This window comes from Zonotrichia leucophrys, chromosome 1A (assembly GCF_028769735.1).
Source record: "Zonotrichia leucophrys gambelii isolate GWCS_2022_RI chromosome 1A, RI_Zleu_2.0, whole genome shotgun sequence".
NCBI lineage: Eukaryota > Metazoa > Chordata > Aves > Passeriformes > Passerellidae > Zonotrichia > Zonotrichia leucophrys.
In genome coordinates, this window is record NC_088170.1 from 10,627,192 (window position 1) to 10,643,123 (window position 15,932).

Consider the following 15,932-nt stretch of genomic DNA (forward strand, 5'->3'; position numbering starts at 1 on the left):
ACAAATAAAGCTGATGTGGCTGACTCTGCCACCAGTGCTGTTTGGCACTCAATAAAGGGAAGAATGTCAGCCAGAAAACCCTGTTTTCCCTTAATTTGCTGCAGGTCAGATGGGATCCTGAAGACCTTTTCAACTCCCAGTCAGATTTCCTATGGCTCCTATATATCTCCAGGGCAAAATGGAACATTTGGAAACAAATGGAACAAATTGAAAACCTATCATACCCTTCAAGCAAAAGGCATGGTGACTAAAGCAGCCTGAATGCTTTTATTCAAAACGCTTTTGCAACAAGCAAGAACTGCCTTGCCAAAAAAGGTTTCCATGGGAAATAGGTTTTGATACACACAGAATTCAACACAACACTGTTTAAAATTATTGTTGGGTTTTTGACATTTTTTTCACAATAAAACTGATAAAAAAGTGCAAAAGGAAACCTGAAATCAGCTGCTGAACAATGCTTTCAAGACCAAGCAAAATGGTAAAAGAATCTGGAACCAGATTGCTTAAGAATATGATTTCTCTAAGCTTCTTGTAGCATTTGGTTCAGCACAGTTCTCCTTTTATCTGACCTGTTGATCTTCACATCTGCCTGTTTCAGTTACATCACTGAGCCCAATGCATCTCTGTTAAAATTCTCCACGAATTAGGCAGCAGGTCATGGGCCATGCAGTGGTTTATATTCTCAAAGTTCTGCTCCTACATTAATATTTTAGTCTGTAGGTCTTTTGCCAGAAACTCCAGAGCTGGAAGTGATCCAGGGCTTGATGAAAGCACCCAGGACCCTTTGTGTGATAGGTAGGTGAAAACTGAGGGTCATTATGATAAGGAAATAAAATTTTTGACAGACACCCACACAGGTCCTTGGAGACCAGCTGTGTGAGAAGGTTTGAGGCTCTGAGACCAAGGCATCTGACAATTCTTTGCCTCAGGTCCCTGATCATGGGAAAGTGATGTGGAAAATGACATTAAAAGTAGTTGGCCATGAAAGCACAGGGTACAGCATGAGAAGGGGCATTTAAAAGTAGAAGGGATTGAGATTCTCTAGTATAGCCTGACTAAAGTTTGCAATTGTTTTTAATCCAAGACTTTCCACTGCGGGTTTTTTGCCTGGAGTTTTTCACTGTGTCAGCTCAGCCCTAGGATTTTCTGTGCTTAAGTACCATGAATAATTTAGCATTTTATACACTTCTGCAACATTTGTATCAGTCACATTTTCACTCCACAGCTCATAAATTATTTTGGCAAGGTCTTATTTGGGGGTGAAGCTGGCAGCATTCACGGGAGCTCTGGGAGAAATGGGCATGCACCACTAACAAAACCAGGATGTTTCCTATCATTAAGTAAGAGAAAAGCTCAAGTCCTTTTTTCACCTAGCAAACAAGGACTGCAAAGCCACACATTTGAGGAGAAATTGTTCAGGGATGCAGCCATGTGCTTTTTAAAAACTTGAATCTTGAACAAAGAACATCTTAGGGCAAATGACCACAGGCTCAGTCTTGTTTCCATTTCCTCCAAGGGACTTTGACATTGTTTTGGACCAAGAAAAAGGTCTGGGAGTTAACTTTTTCAGCCTTTTTAACCAGATGGCTATGATAAAAGTGTGCACTACTTCTGTCAGTACTCACACATAAAACAGCTCCAGTATTTGACATGAAGTCACCTGAGTTATGAGTGGGCAAAAGGATTTCAGACAACTCTTGGGAAAGTCAGAAACAGATTAACATTTTACAGCCCTAAACCTGATGGTTTTTCTCTCAAACTTTCAGAAATTAATTCTGTTCTTGGCCTTTAGTGCTCCTGTGGCATTTTAGGCCCAGGAGATTTGCTTGCACCAATTTGGAGTGGAATGAAAACTCAAGATTAAAAAAGGGAACGGATTTCACCTTTAAATTGCACAGTTCTGACCAGCAGCTCCATAAATACACTTCTGAGCTCAGTGCTAAAACCTCCCAACAGCAAATCACAGGATGCAAACACATCTCCCATGTATACTGGGCTCTATTTCTTGTGTTTTACATTTATTCATTACATCTCATTGCCCTTTCCAAGAAATGTAAGTGAAAACCCAGAACCTCAGCAAGCACAAATTACCTGCTTAGCATCTGGCCTGAAGAACTTATGAGAACTTCAATTTTACATGTCTGAACAAAAGTTACCAGAAATTCTGACCACAGCGAGATAAGGTGGTGCTGTTGGGCTTTGCTGCTAGGGTTCAGCTCTTTCATTTCTCTCCAGATATTTTATTTGGAATATTACTTTTTTATGGTGGTAGAGCAAGCTGCCACTCAACTGAGTTCAGCAGAACAACCAGGCCTAAGAGAGCATTACCTCTGGTGAGGAAACCAGAGTCTGAGCCCATGATCATCCATGCTGTTACAGAATTATTGAATGTTTTGGGATGTGAAGGACCTCAACGACCATCTGTTCCAATGCCCAGCCACTATGGGCAGGGACTCTGTCAGATCTCAGGATCTCAGTCCTGAGGTTTTCTCTTTCTCTTTCTCTTTAGAGTCTTGAATGAAAAACATAACAAGGGTTTTGCACAAAAGTGCATTGCAATAGGCAATGGAGTAAATTTACCTGTTACAGAAAAAACTGACAAAGGATCATATATTGATCAGCTGGTAGATTTCTTTGACATCTCTCCCATTTGGAGAAGAATTTTAAGGGTAGATTTCTTTGACATTTCTCCCATTTGGAGAAGAATTTTAAGAGTAAGGTTTTATGTTTTAATAATTCTCCTAGTCCTCATCCATGTCGTCCCACGCGCCATGAATCGGGTGATAAAAGAGGTTTTCTTAGTGCAAACAGAAGGGGGAGATGTCGGATCTCAGGATCTCAGTCCTGAGGTGCCGGGCCACCGAGACCACCTTGGGGGGCTCGGGAGTCCTGGAATGTTGCCAGAAGTGTCTGGTGGCTGGACTTTGGTCCTATACAGGAGACGACAAGGATGAGGGCTTCACCGGGGTGAATGGTGAAGGGATTAGTTAATTAGAGGGTGAGAAACAGGGTTTAGGATTTATGTACAGGGGGGTTTAGAGGAGTAAGATGGAGGAATTGGGGTGTGTCCTGTCCTTCTTCTTCTTCTCCTCCATCTTCTTTGGTGATGGTGGCACTTTTAGATTGGTTATTACTGAAAGTGCACCCAGCAATAAGAATAAATGGTATTGGGGAAAAATGATAAATATTGTACACGTAACAATGGGTATAAAGATACGTGACTGTCTGGAGGACGGCAAAGTGTGCTCATGGCTGACTGCTGAGCAGATCTCTGTTCAGCTGAAAGAACATCTTTTAGATAAACAATTAATAAACATAAAAACCGAAAGAAGAACTAAAGCCTCTTCTCGTCCTTCGATACGCGAGCTGCCCCAAAGCCACCTCGGGCCTTTCCAGGCCCCTCAAACAGCCGAAAAAACCCAACAGGACTCCTTCTACCAGACCAGGATATTCAAAGCCCCATCCAACAAGGCCTTGGACACTCTCAGGAATGGGGCATCCACAGCTTCTATGAACAATGTGCTCCAGTGCCTCAACATTGTTACAGTAAAGAATTTCTTCCTAAAATCCCATCTAAACCTGCCCTCTTTCTGTTTATGTTGCTTTCACACCACCCTCAAACAGCTCCAAGGAGTGGTCCAGGCCTCAGCCCACATCAGGGTTTGGTCCCGAAAACCAACTTGGACTTGGCCACTGCCTCTCAGAGGACACAAACATTTACTGAATACTTCCAGGTCAAGTTATGCCAGTTGACCTCAGGGCTAGAGAATGTGCACCAGATCATTTTTTATTTATTAATATGGATGCTGAATAAAGGACTAGCATCCCTATTTAAACTGCCCTTTGTTCAGGCACACCCAGTGCTGTTAACAGTTCCCTGGGAGTAAAAACACAGCCGAACAGTCTTGTGGCAGGATTTATGCAGGAACACAAAGCTCGACCACAAGCTACCAAATGAAGCAACATTTACCCAAGAACTTTCAAAATGGTTCTGCAAGACTTGCAGATGCACCAAACACATTTGATTTTTTTTGTTGTAATGGAGGGAGACTCATTTACTTCTCCTGTTCTGAATTATCAGGAGATTTGTGCTGCTTATCAAGACTTCTGGAATTGATCTCTAAAAATCCTGATACTCAGTTTTAACTTGTTATGATTGTAAGTTCTCTAATGCAAACATTGTCCCTTCTCCATTCTTCATTCATATGAAGAATGTATTTACTTCTTAGAAGGGTTAGAAACACATACCAAGGCAGGAAGACCTCCAATTAAGCTGGAGTCTCTGTGCCACAATAATGGCAATACTCAGAATCCACACTTTATTTTATAAACCATCACTCTGAATACACTGGGATGCAAGAGATAATTGTTGGCTTATCTAGCTTGTTTTGCAACTTCTCTTAAGAAACAAAGCTTTCTATCTGGACATATATAGGGCAGTGTTTTCCTTGCCACCACTACTGATAGTGGTAACAATCTGCAGGCAATATCCTTCTTGCTATGCATCTGATTAGGTAGAAATTCCTCTAGGCTTCACCTAATCAAATGCAAGTGCTGCATTATTTATGAAAGAAAGCTGAATTTCATTAAACTTATTCTACAAGTAGCAGTTCATGTAAGAAATCAGTTTATCCTTTCCTTTAGAATTCAGAATAATTTTCTTTAAAAATCTACATTCAAGAATAATTATAATAGAAGTCTTGAAACAGCAAAATTATGGGAAAGCAACCTATAAAAGTATATTTTAAAGCAGATGAAGATTTCATTTCTAAAGAGAAGACAAGTGGGTTGCTTCCTTGTTGTAGAATGAATAATTCAAATGATTCCTCCAATGCTGTATCTGCAATTGTCAGAATAAATTTCAGCAGCCTTCCCTTTAACTATTACAGGTATAGACTGCACAAGAACTCCTGTTAGTGATTATCCCCACTTCTTTTAGGTTAGCAAAATTCCCTCTAATACCACTGAACAAAAGCCCTACTGACTTGCACAGCCAAGAGATTTCCAGTTTCCCAAGAGAAAACCAGGTATAAAACATATACATCTAATGACCATTTATTCTGCTTTTTCATTTAATGCCACTATTAACCCGAAACATGATGGGTTTTGAAAAAAAATTTGAAGGGCTTTGTTTGGCTCCATATCTGAATTACAAGACAATTACAGAAAGAAGAGAAAGGGATGAAATTTGTTGTCATGACTGCAACCTATGATCCACCAGGAATTTTAATTCTTTTAATTCAGATCGAGAGAGACCACTTAAACAACTGGCAAGCCCTGCTCACAGCCCTGCCTGGTCTGGTGCCAGGGGTACTCAGGGGGAGGAAGGCATTAGTGTGACAACTACCCACTTGCTCTTAAAGAGCATTATGTGGTTTTTGTACAGCCATTGCTGGGTGGATAGCAAGCAGCAGGGGATGGGGGCAGACTAGCATGCAATTAGCCTGGAAAACTACCATGGACAGCAGGGAAAAAGCTGTAATTGCATCTTTCTGGGGTATGGGCAGCTCCCCACAACCACTGCACGATGAAAGAGGTTATTGAAAGCAGCCCAGAGACGCTGCTCAGAGCTGGGACAGCCCTGACATGTCACATGGGAGTGACTCTTCCTGATGCCCTTCATCACTCTCCAAGGGTTGACAATAAGCCTGTTGAAAGCACATTCCCAGTGACTTACAACATGAGTTCTTATAACCATTATAAAACTTGTAAGCAACTCTGGTCATCATTAATCCAACAGCCATGTCATGCCAGCAGCAGCAGAAAGACAAAAAAACTGCCTGCATCAGCTTGCATAATATTCAAAGGAAGTCCAAGTATATTAATTTCTTCTATAAATTAAAATAATAAGTGAAAAATAATTTAAAAATTAATTATTCAGTTGGAGAGATCTAGTGTGCCTGGTTTTTGTTAACACATCTTTTGATTAAATAATGCATTAAAACTTAGCACTCACAGAGACCAGGCCACCATTGAGGCAGCTGTGGTTATTCCTGTGCTGCCCTGACAAAACAGGCTGTGTTACCTTTCTGTGGCAAAAGGAGAGCCTGAAAAGCCTTGGGCCACAGCTCTCACCACTCCTCCTCCACACAAGAGGACACTTCCCTGACAGCCACTCTTGGCTCTCCTGGTGCCAGTCCAGCCCTATCACAAAGCTCAGCATCCATGGCACTCCCTGCAGCCACATTAAGCACAGGGACTCAGGCCTTAATTATCCAGGCCCAATTGCTTGCTGGCAGCATGGCAATGTGCTTTTAAGGCACATTTTGCCCATTCGAATATATACTGTAATTATTGGCATTGTTTTGCCAACTAAAGTAAGAATGTTATATGAATAACGTTTCTATCTGTGCCAAGTTTTAATACTGCCCATTTTATATTTACTCCAGCATACTATTTCAAGCCAATTTTCCAATTTTAATATTACATCATACTCATTTTCATGTATTTATGTAAGTTCTCAATAAAGTTCTGTGTCAGGTTGAATTAAAACATGATCTAATGTAATTCTGAGACCAGTCATCCTTCTGGGAACAATTCTGCACTGGCAACAACTCAGGTCATGGCCTCATGACGGTGTGGCATTTTGCTTCGAAAGCTGTTCTACATGATGTGGAGATGTGGATGGCAGATCCTGTGTCTTCCTCAAAAAGGTTTTTAATTTGCAACATTTTAATTTAATTCAAGGAAGGAGAGGTGATCCTGCAATATCAAGCAGCAGCAGTTTTTTTTTTTTTTGAAGTGTTCTAGCAGTTGCATCAATATTTCCTCAAAGGCAACACCCTTCAGCTTGGCAGAAGGTTTGTGGCAGGCTGGTATTTTTTGTATTTAAAAAAGCACCTGGAAATCCTGTTGAAAGTCAGGCAAGTGAGAGATCTAATGCTTTTAGGTTCCTTTGAAAGCCTGAGGCATAATCTCCTTCAGTGAAAGCGTGACAGAGCAGCGCGACTCGCGGCTGTACACAGCACAGCCCGGAGCTGGGAATTACATCACACCCATTTCCACACACCCAGCTGCCAGGGGCTCCTGACACAATGCCAGGCATGAGACAGGGAGTGCTGCCATCCCAGCCTGGTGCTGGGGCTCACAGGGCATCCCTGAGCAGCGCTGTGGGGCCTGCATAGGCCAGAGAAGTCAGTGAGGGGTCGTCCCTGACCAGCAGTGCCTCCAGCAGGACCTTGATCCAACCTGGGATCTCCAGAGGCTGAGGTATAAATAGCAAGTGCTGAATCACAGCCAGAGATCAGGGGAAGGAAGTAAGGTCCTGGCTTTATGGCTTTGATGCCTTGAGAAGGCTGACCTAGAACAGAGGCTAGGCACAGCTAAAGAATAAAGTAGGGGTTTATTTGAAGGCCTCAGTGGATGCACCTTGGACAGCACAAGAACCCAGCCAGGGCTACACCCCAGATGAACCCAAAATGGTCACAAAATGCACAACCAGTCACAGGGTCTCACATTTTTATAAGTTCTGGTCCATCTGCATATTGCTGTTCATTGTCCAATTACAGCTTTAGCTTATGAAGTCCCATCCTGCTCGTTTTTCTCTCTTCACTCCGCATTGTTTATGCTCTTGGGCCTGAAATTTGGATCATTTGTCCTTGGTTCCCAGGTAGAGAAGGAATTGTCTCCCTACTCTGTGAAGAGAGCTTACTATCCCCTAATAGGAGGCTCATAACTACACACCAAAGCAGCACAGAATCTGAAAAATATAAAAGCTAAAACCTGAGGAATCAGCTTCTCCCCCCACCCATCAGCCAGGAAGAGCAGCCCACAGGTGCCCTGCCACCAGCAAACCCTCTCAGCAGGGTGAGCCTCCCAGGCTGAATTGCAGAGCACCCTGACACTGAGAGAAACCTCTCCAGGACAGAAATGGGGAAAAAAAATAAAGAAGCTGAATAGATTTAATCTCTACATTGACAAAAGCCTCGTGAATTCTTTGAGCTTGACATCCATTAAGGAAAAAGTACCCCCAACCTACAGCAATATCCAAAAGCATACTATTCAAATAACCAACCAGAAGCACACTAAACAATATTATAATTTATGAATTTTCAAACTTGGGCAGGGGTAGAAGCCTGAGAGTTAGAGTTGAGGAGAAAAAACAGGATTTTAAGTCAAACAATATCACTGCTAAATATAAATAAATAAAATCTTTCTTGCTAAACTTGCATGTTCCCTGAAGTGATGAGGCAAACACGAGGTTATCAAACAGGGCTGTCTGCTTATTCTCTCACATAAAGAATTTATGCAGGATCCATGTAGTCCTGAAAATCCCAGAAATCTCAACACTCCCAAAGCCCAGCAAAGGACTAATAATTCACAACATGCCTGACCTACAGACAATGTGAACAATGCAGGCACCTCCATGGAGCCCACAGAATCTTGAGGGACCACACAGCAAACAAGAGACTATCGGGTGAGCCCTTCAATCAAACATGGCATGAGGGATACAATAACAACACACTCTCAGCAAAGCAGATGGGGGTGAAATCATCCAGGTGCCAGGGGAAGCTGTATAGCCCCAAACTGCATAGTTTTCATCCAAACAAGGACAGCAGGCTAAGAAAAAAGCAGTGGCTGTGGGAATGAGTAACCAACCCTTGGATTTGAGGTTACCATTAGCCAAAAGTGAAAGGTAGACTTGGACACGTGCAAAATACAGTCACAAGCTTCTCTCTGCATACCCCACAGGAGAATCAAAACAGACGCCTTGTCCCAAAAAGAAAACATTTCTCATTAGGGCAGCAGTTTTCCTTACCCAGATTTTTTTATCAGTCCCCAATACATAAGAAGGCAGAGTTTTCATGCAGCTCTGAGGAAGGCCATGGAGTTGTCACCCTCAGAGATGATGGGGGCTTTTCTCTAAGATGATGTGTTTGAAAAGCCAGCAAGCCCTTGAAGGGCAGCACAAAAGGACCTGCAGCCACAACAAGACACCAGGTGTAGGAAGGGACCCCAGCACCTGTAACCATCAGTGTGCAGGGCTGACACATCCATCTGTCCATCCCAGCAGGCACACCCAGCTCCTGTGGCTTTAAATGCACACACACTGTCTCTGCATCATGGTTGCACTTATACCAGTTCTGTTTCCAAGTAAATAAAAGCCTGTGCATTGACTGTTATTTTGTAACTAAAGAGCAGAAAAACTGAGCAGAGCTGGAGCAGCCCTCAAAACAGGCAGGGATTTGTACTTTGCACGCAGAGAACAGGTTCAAAAATAAATTACACTGGCTGAAGTAATTTGGCCATTGTCCCATGCAACGTCTTGTAAAGGCCATTAAGTCTCTGATTCAAATGACAAGGCAGCCCTTCCAGCCATCAATTACCTCTAAAACACTCAACAATTCTGTCCAGCTTCAGGACAGCCACCACATCCCTACCCAATACTTCTTAAGTCCACTGTCAAAGCTGGGATCAAAACACCACCAAGATATTCCCAACTGCTTGGACACGATCCACCTCCAGCCCATAATATCCACTAACACAGAGCATTACCTGAAATCTCTATGAAGATGTTCCAGGCTTGCTCCAAGGGCCTGACCTAAGCAATATCAGAGTGTCAGAAGGGCACTCATGGTTTCAGGAGCAAAAGAAGCCACAGCAAAGCAGCAAACGCACATTTTTTACTCACTGTAAAAACAGGCTAACAAATGGTGCTGGTATTTTAATTCTTCCCAGAAATAAATCACAGATGGTATCCAAGGCCACCTGCAGTCCATGCTGAGAGGCATTTTAAAGGCAAATACATTGACACACACACATAAAGGGCTGTAAGAACACAATTTTTTTTACTGCATGGAGAGTGCAATTTAACAGAATTTAAACAACCCCAGACACCGTTGATTTAAGACATATAAAAACCCAGCAGGAAGGTATGTGGGAAAGCTTAGGAAGAAACCTGAGTCTCCCTTACAGCATTAGGGCTTTATTTCTAAAGTGTAGTGAGGTGAAAGAACAGCCTTGCTTTTTTTCTTTTCTACCCATTCCAGTGCTGCTATGAACCAATTTTGTTCCCTCAAATGAGGGATACAGATAAGCTGCTTACACTGTTTTCCCTTCTCCATCTAGCCTGTGTTTGAGTACTAACCATGATTTCATGATCCTTACTGATGCCACAAACCAGCATTCCCCATTTCCATGCTGTATGCAATGCCCTAAGATGTATTACTTGCAAGCTTTGTGAGAGCCAGACCACACAAGCTGCAGGACCAAGTGTTTCCATACTGGTTTCCCTGCCTCCTGGCCCACTTTCTCCTCTCTCTCATGGCTGAACAGCAGAAGAGCTCCCTGAACAGCAAAGAAAACCAGTCCAAGAGTCCCTGCTTCCCTCCTCCAGAAGATGCCACAAGGGGGAATGGAGGTTTCTGCATGGCAGGCTGGTCCCCTTCCTGCTCTGTTTGGTCAGCAGCCTTTGGCAGGGGAAGTCCAAGGGGAGCCTGTGGCTAGGAACCTGTTGATGGACATGCACACACAGAGAAGGTAACACTGCAGCACTCTCAGGTACACACCAGTGCATTTATGTAAATAAATCCACAGTATCACACTGCACAAGGTGAACACCTCCTGCAGGACTCTCTACTGTCAAGTATATTTTAACATCCAGAAGGCAAACATGAATTTTTAGATGATGACCTTTTCCCAGACACAGAAATATAGTTTGGGTAGCACAGAACTATTAGCATGTTTATCCACCCACTCCAGCAAGGAACTCAGCAATCTCCCTCAGCCCCACCCGCTGATGCTCACATTGATCTGCCTTCCATGGGAAGCACTGCCCTGGAAACAAACACAAAGAGGGATGGTAAGAACTGCTCTGGGAATTAAAATGTTGAATGAGTGCAATTGTAGGAGGCAAGGTGAATAATTTTTCTCCCCTCCATTGTTAAAAGGAGATTGATTAAATTGATAACGAATTTTCGCCAATTGGGTTTTCAGGCTCTGCTGTTTTTCTCTCTCTGCATGTCAGCCCATGTGCACTGCTGAAGAGCAATAGAACAGTACCAACAGTAACATCAAGCACACAAGGCTGGGGAGAAGCAGGACAAAGGCTTGGTAACTATAAACACAGCTTAGTAACTAGAAACACAGCAAAGTTGTTCTCATTCAAATATGAAGAACAACTCTGATGTCCTAACATCTTCATTAGGACATCAGATTTGTTCTTCATATTCAAGTGAGGTTGTACAACCTCACAGTCTCACTCACAAATGGGAGAAAAGTGGTGAGATAAATTTCAGATAAGATCAACCCTGTTTGATATCCAGGAGCAGAGGTTCTCCAGAATTCCTAACAACAGCCACAAACCTGCAGCAGAAGCAGCAGCAAGAATGTTAAGGCCAGCTTTCATAATAGCCATGGTCGACTCAGATCTCAGATGGACTATTTCTGGCTTTACTTTCTGAAGGAAAAAACCCCAAGGATCTCCTGGGGTCACTACCATATGTCAGGCAAGCCAGTGAAGCAATCTAATCCAGCAGAGTGTTTTTCTTGTTTTACTGTAGGTAAGCTGAAAGGTTTATAACCCACTGTACAATTGCTGAACACCAGCTGTTTGTCGGGGCTGTTTTACAGGCTCCATTTCCATTTCCCTTTTAGGAACTACATATAGGAAGAGATTTTCCTTCATATAAAGAATTTTTGTTCTTTTCATTCTCCCCATCTGTCAGAACCCAGGACATTCCTCTGACTGTCCTGGAGGACTCAAGACCCTGGCAGGGGGCTCAGAGACCTTGGCACGGAGTCAAAGACACCTGTGCCTTGGATTTTAACCCATGGAAACAATTACCAACTTTGTGTGAAGAGTTACAAGCCACAAGAGTTTGAATAGAATGACAATGAATTTATCACAGGGTGAAAAAGTAGAATTTGGGGTTTTTAGAATGGGGATTCAGGAGGCAAGATGGAGGAATCTGGGTTTGTACTTCCTCCTTCTTCTTCTTCGTCCTCCATCTTCTGCTGTGATGCTGGCACTTTTGGATTGGTTTAGAGTAGAAGCTCACTGTCTAACATAGGTGATAGGTACTGGAAAATTATTGTAAATAAAGTACACGTAGTTTTTAGTATAAAAAGATAATACTGCCCTGAGGGCAGTCAATGTGCCTCAATCCAACCTGCTGGACAGACCTCAGTGGGTCAGAAAGACAATGTATTAAATAAGAGCAAATAAACAACCTTGAGAACAAGAGCCGAGGAATCCTGACTTCTTCTTTGGTCTCAGGGCTGGGATAAAGAGACTTTCTAACACTTAGGGGTCATCTCAACACCAGAGACCCCATCACCCATCTCCAATTCAAACATCATTCTCTATTTTTGCATTTCATTTCAGTGTTCATTTCCCCCACTCCTGGAAAAGATAATTAGATTGCACTAATTACCCAAGTCTGTATAGGTCAGGGTGTTTTGTTACTGGCCTTTGGGCTGGGCTGAGGAATGAGTTTTCTGATGGGCCACCTGCAATGGTGGTTGTTGGGACTGATTGCCAAGTTTGCCTTGGAAACCTGCCCTGCAGTTCCACTGACAGAGAAAACACATTACTCTCCTTCACCACTTTTCTGCCCTGAAGCTAACAGAGGCGCACCAACACTTGCCATCAGTGAATCCCACCTGTCTCTGAAAACAGGAAAGGAGCAGTTAAAGCACTGGGGATCAACTTTCCCAGAATTTAGCATCCATTGCTAGTATTTCACTAGGTAACCTGTGTGCACTTCAGCATCCTTGCCATTCACAGACAACTTTTATAAAAAATCCTTTCCTTAGGATTTTTTCCTCCTGAGAAGCTGAGACGCCTCAGGAACAAAATGTAAACAATGGTTATCTGCTGCTGTGGAATGCAACAGGTCCATCTGTGATTGGCTCATCTTGGATGTTTGTAATTAATGACCAATGACAGTCAGCTGGCTTGGACAGAGAGTCTGAGATACAAACCTTTGTTATTCATTCCATTCTATTCTTAGCTTAGCTAGCCTTCTGAGATGAAACCTTTTCTTCTATTCTTTTAGTATAGTTTTATTGTAATATATATCATAAAATAATAAATCTAGCCTTCTTAAACATGGAGTCAAATCCTCATCTCTTTCCTCAGCCTGAGACCCCTGTGAACATGGTCACACTTTCCCACAGTTACAACTTCTCAGGATTTAGTATCCATTGCTAGTATTTCACTAGGTAACCTGTGTACACTTCAGCATCCTTTCCCACAGTTCCAGCTTCCCAGGAGGAAGGTGCTGCTTTGCTGAGCAGACACAAGGCGGCCAGCACTGCTGGCAGAGCAGGAGCACATGGAAGTGCCTCCTCACCTTGGTGGAGTTGGTGGAATGGCAAATTGCTCACAGTTCAAGCAGCAGCGTGCAGACTGACAAGATCACTTTTTGTTTACTAAACAATTAAAATCATTCACCAGAGATCAAGCAGAGCTGCACTGTTGTTTGGCACAAAGCTGGAATAGAGGATGAGCCATCACCCACTGAGGCAGTGCAGCTCTCCCTTTCCCATTCTCCCAGGAGCTCCCAGGCAGCAAGCCGTGTCCTTATCGACTCCAGCTCCTTATTAATTCCCTATTGATCTGCTCACTGAGCACTAGGCAGAAATAATATTTTTATCTTCTGTGCTCTTGGCTGTGCTGCCATTGGATTTGAAGCCTCCTGGGTAGCTTGGGTTTTCTGTAACCTGGGGAGGATGGATCCACCCACACTCACTGGGAGAGCAGGCACTCAGTGAGGGGTACCTGTGGGAAATCATGAAAGCTTGTTGTGAGAATGCCTCAGCTGATGGTCCGCCTACTTCCTGACATGGAAATTTACAGAGTGGTAATTCATCTTTCCAGGTCAAGCCAGTGGCCAAAAATACCCTAAACTACCAAATTCTGCTCAGAATATTACAGCTACTACTCCCTTCTCTCTAATTATGGAGATTGGTCTACAATGAGAGCAGTCTGTGAGGAGCTGGTGCCTGTGAGGATGGGGAACAGCTCTGTAGACACAGCAGCTGTTTTCTGTGATACCTGGGCATGCTCTGCCACAGTATCCACCTGAGGCTGCCTGTCCACACCCAGAAGCTTCTCCACTGCTCCAACACAGCCACCAAATGCAGGCAACACAGCTAAGAGAGGCTGCAGGGCTCACACACAAACCCAGGCACTGCAGGAAGGGTCTGACTGTCTGAGGGGGAAACACAGACATCACAGAATGCCATCCTCAACAGAAGAACACAGTGCACTTCTTACTTACACTGTTCTAGTGCTCATTACACAGACCCCAGATAATTTCCCTGTGCCAGAGGGGGCAAGAAGGAGTAAATATAAGAAAAATGTAAGTGCAGAGATACACTGTGACAAGAACAAGTAGTGCAGCTTCCCAGTGATGGAGATTTCCAACTCCTGGCCTGCACTTTTGGGTCAAAAAGAGAATGTGCAAGGTGAGTTTCACTTTTCCAAACTGCCAGCTAATGTTGAAATTACTGAAGCAAGTCGAGTGCTAGCACCAGTGAGGCACCAAGCACGTAGAGAAGAGCAGGGCTGGCTCTGTGGGGCTCCCAGCCCCAACAAGGCTTCAGATGCTCTATAAACAACACCAGCATGAACAGTGCTCTGTAATGCAGTGGAAAAAATGTTTGCAATCAGCTCTTAAAACAAGACTCTTTCATAATTGAAATACTGCAGAGGAGAAAACAGCATTATAATTACAATAAATGGGTGCTGCTGAGTTAGAGAAGATCTTTTGTCTGCAAATCCCATTTACACAAGCACAGGCAATGGTGGTAGGAGCAGTTACATTACTCTGTGCACTCCACTGCAGGGCTTGGATCATTTTTTTCAGTCCCTCTTCTTCTCTTCTTTTTTTTAACTTGCTATGGGCTTTACTGGTAACTTGGAAGAAGTTCAGAGACTAGATACAGGAACAACTGGAGGACTGCAAAACTTTGTGATGCTGAAAAAACCAGCACCTATTAAGCAGCAGGTTAAGGGAGGAGTTGATGACTCTACAGAAAACAGAATTTTGGTAATGGGACCTTCAGTGTGGCATTGAAAGGTGTAAACAAATTCAATGACTGGAAGCTGATGTCAAACAAATCAGTCTAAAAATAAGGGAGGACATTTTCAACAGCCAATGTAATTAACCTTCAGTACCATTTACTGATGGTTGTGCTGGATTTTCCATTGCTGGAAACTTTAAAAAAATAGAAGGCTTTTCTAAATTACTTCCTAAATGCCCAGCATGGCAAAACAGAACAGGATGTTGCTCAAAAAAGCTGAAAATCACCTTCACCCAGGTTCACTCCCTCCTGAGTGACAATGAACTCCTGTCCTCACAGGTCAGCCTGGGTCGGCTGGGAGCCCTTGCAGAGCTTTTATCATAACCCTGCCAGCTGGCCAAAAGACAAAACACACATGTAATTTGTGAAGTTTTCTGTCACATCACATGTCAGGAAAGAACATTTCTTCCACCTCCTGGCATGCCCTATGGAGATGGGCTCTGCCCTTGCTGTCCATCAGAGCCACTCTTCACCTTGCCTGTCCTTCCCAAACTTGCTTCTATTCCTGAAAACACTATCTGTGCACTCCATGCTTGCCACCACACCATCCCCCAGCCCTTTTCCTTGCATTCATCCCCCAGAGGGGCTTGTCCTTTCTCCCAGGTCCCAAGAAGCAGAGCAGAGAGGTTTGGGGATCTAGGGTGAGCTGCCTGATGCCCTGAGCACTGCCTGGGGAGCAGCTGAGCTGCAGGAACAGCAGGGAGGAGCAGCAAGGGGAGGGAAGCTGCTCACACCCCATCTGTGTGGGAAGGGAGGGTCCTCCATAGGTACCACAGGATGTGTCCCAAATTACAGCCCAGCCCTGGGCCCTGATTTACCATTCATCTACAAGCAAGGCAATTCATCCTGCTGCCTCAGCTTCCCCCTGCACAGAACCTCAGCAATGATATCTGCCCTGTTAC

General features: G+C 43.6%; 1 protein-coding gene across 3 annotated transcripts in view; it reads right to left on the reverse strand.

Annotated features, from left to right (window-relative positions):
• TMTC1 (transmembrane O-mannosyltransferase targeting cadherins 1) overlaps positions 1-15,932 on the reverse strand; it is a 166,458-nt gene that overhangs the window by 26,952 nt on the left and 123,574 nt on the right. The window lies entirely within an intron of this gene.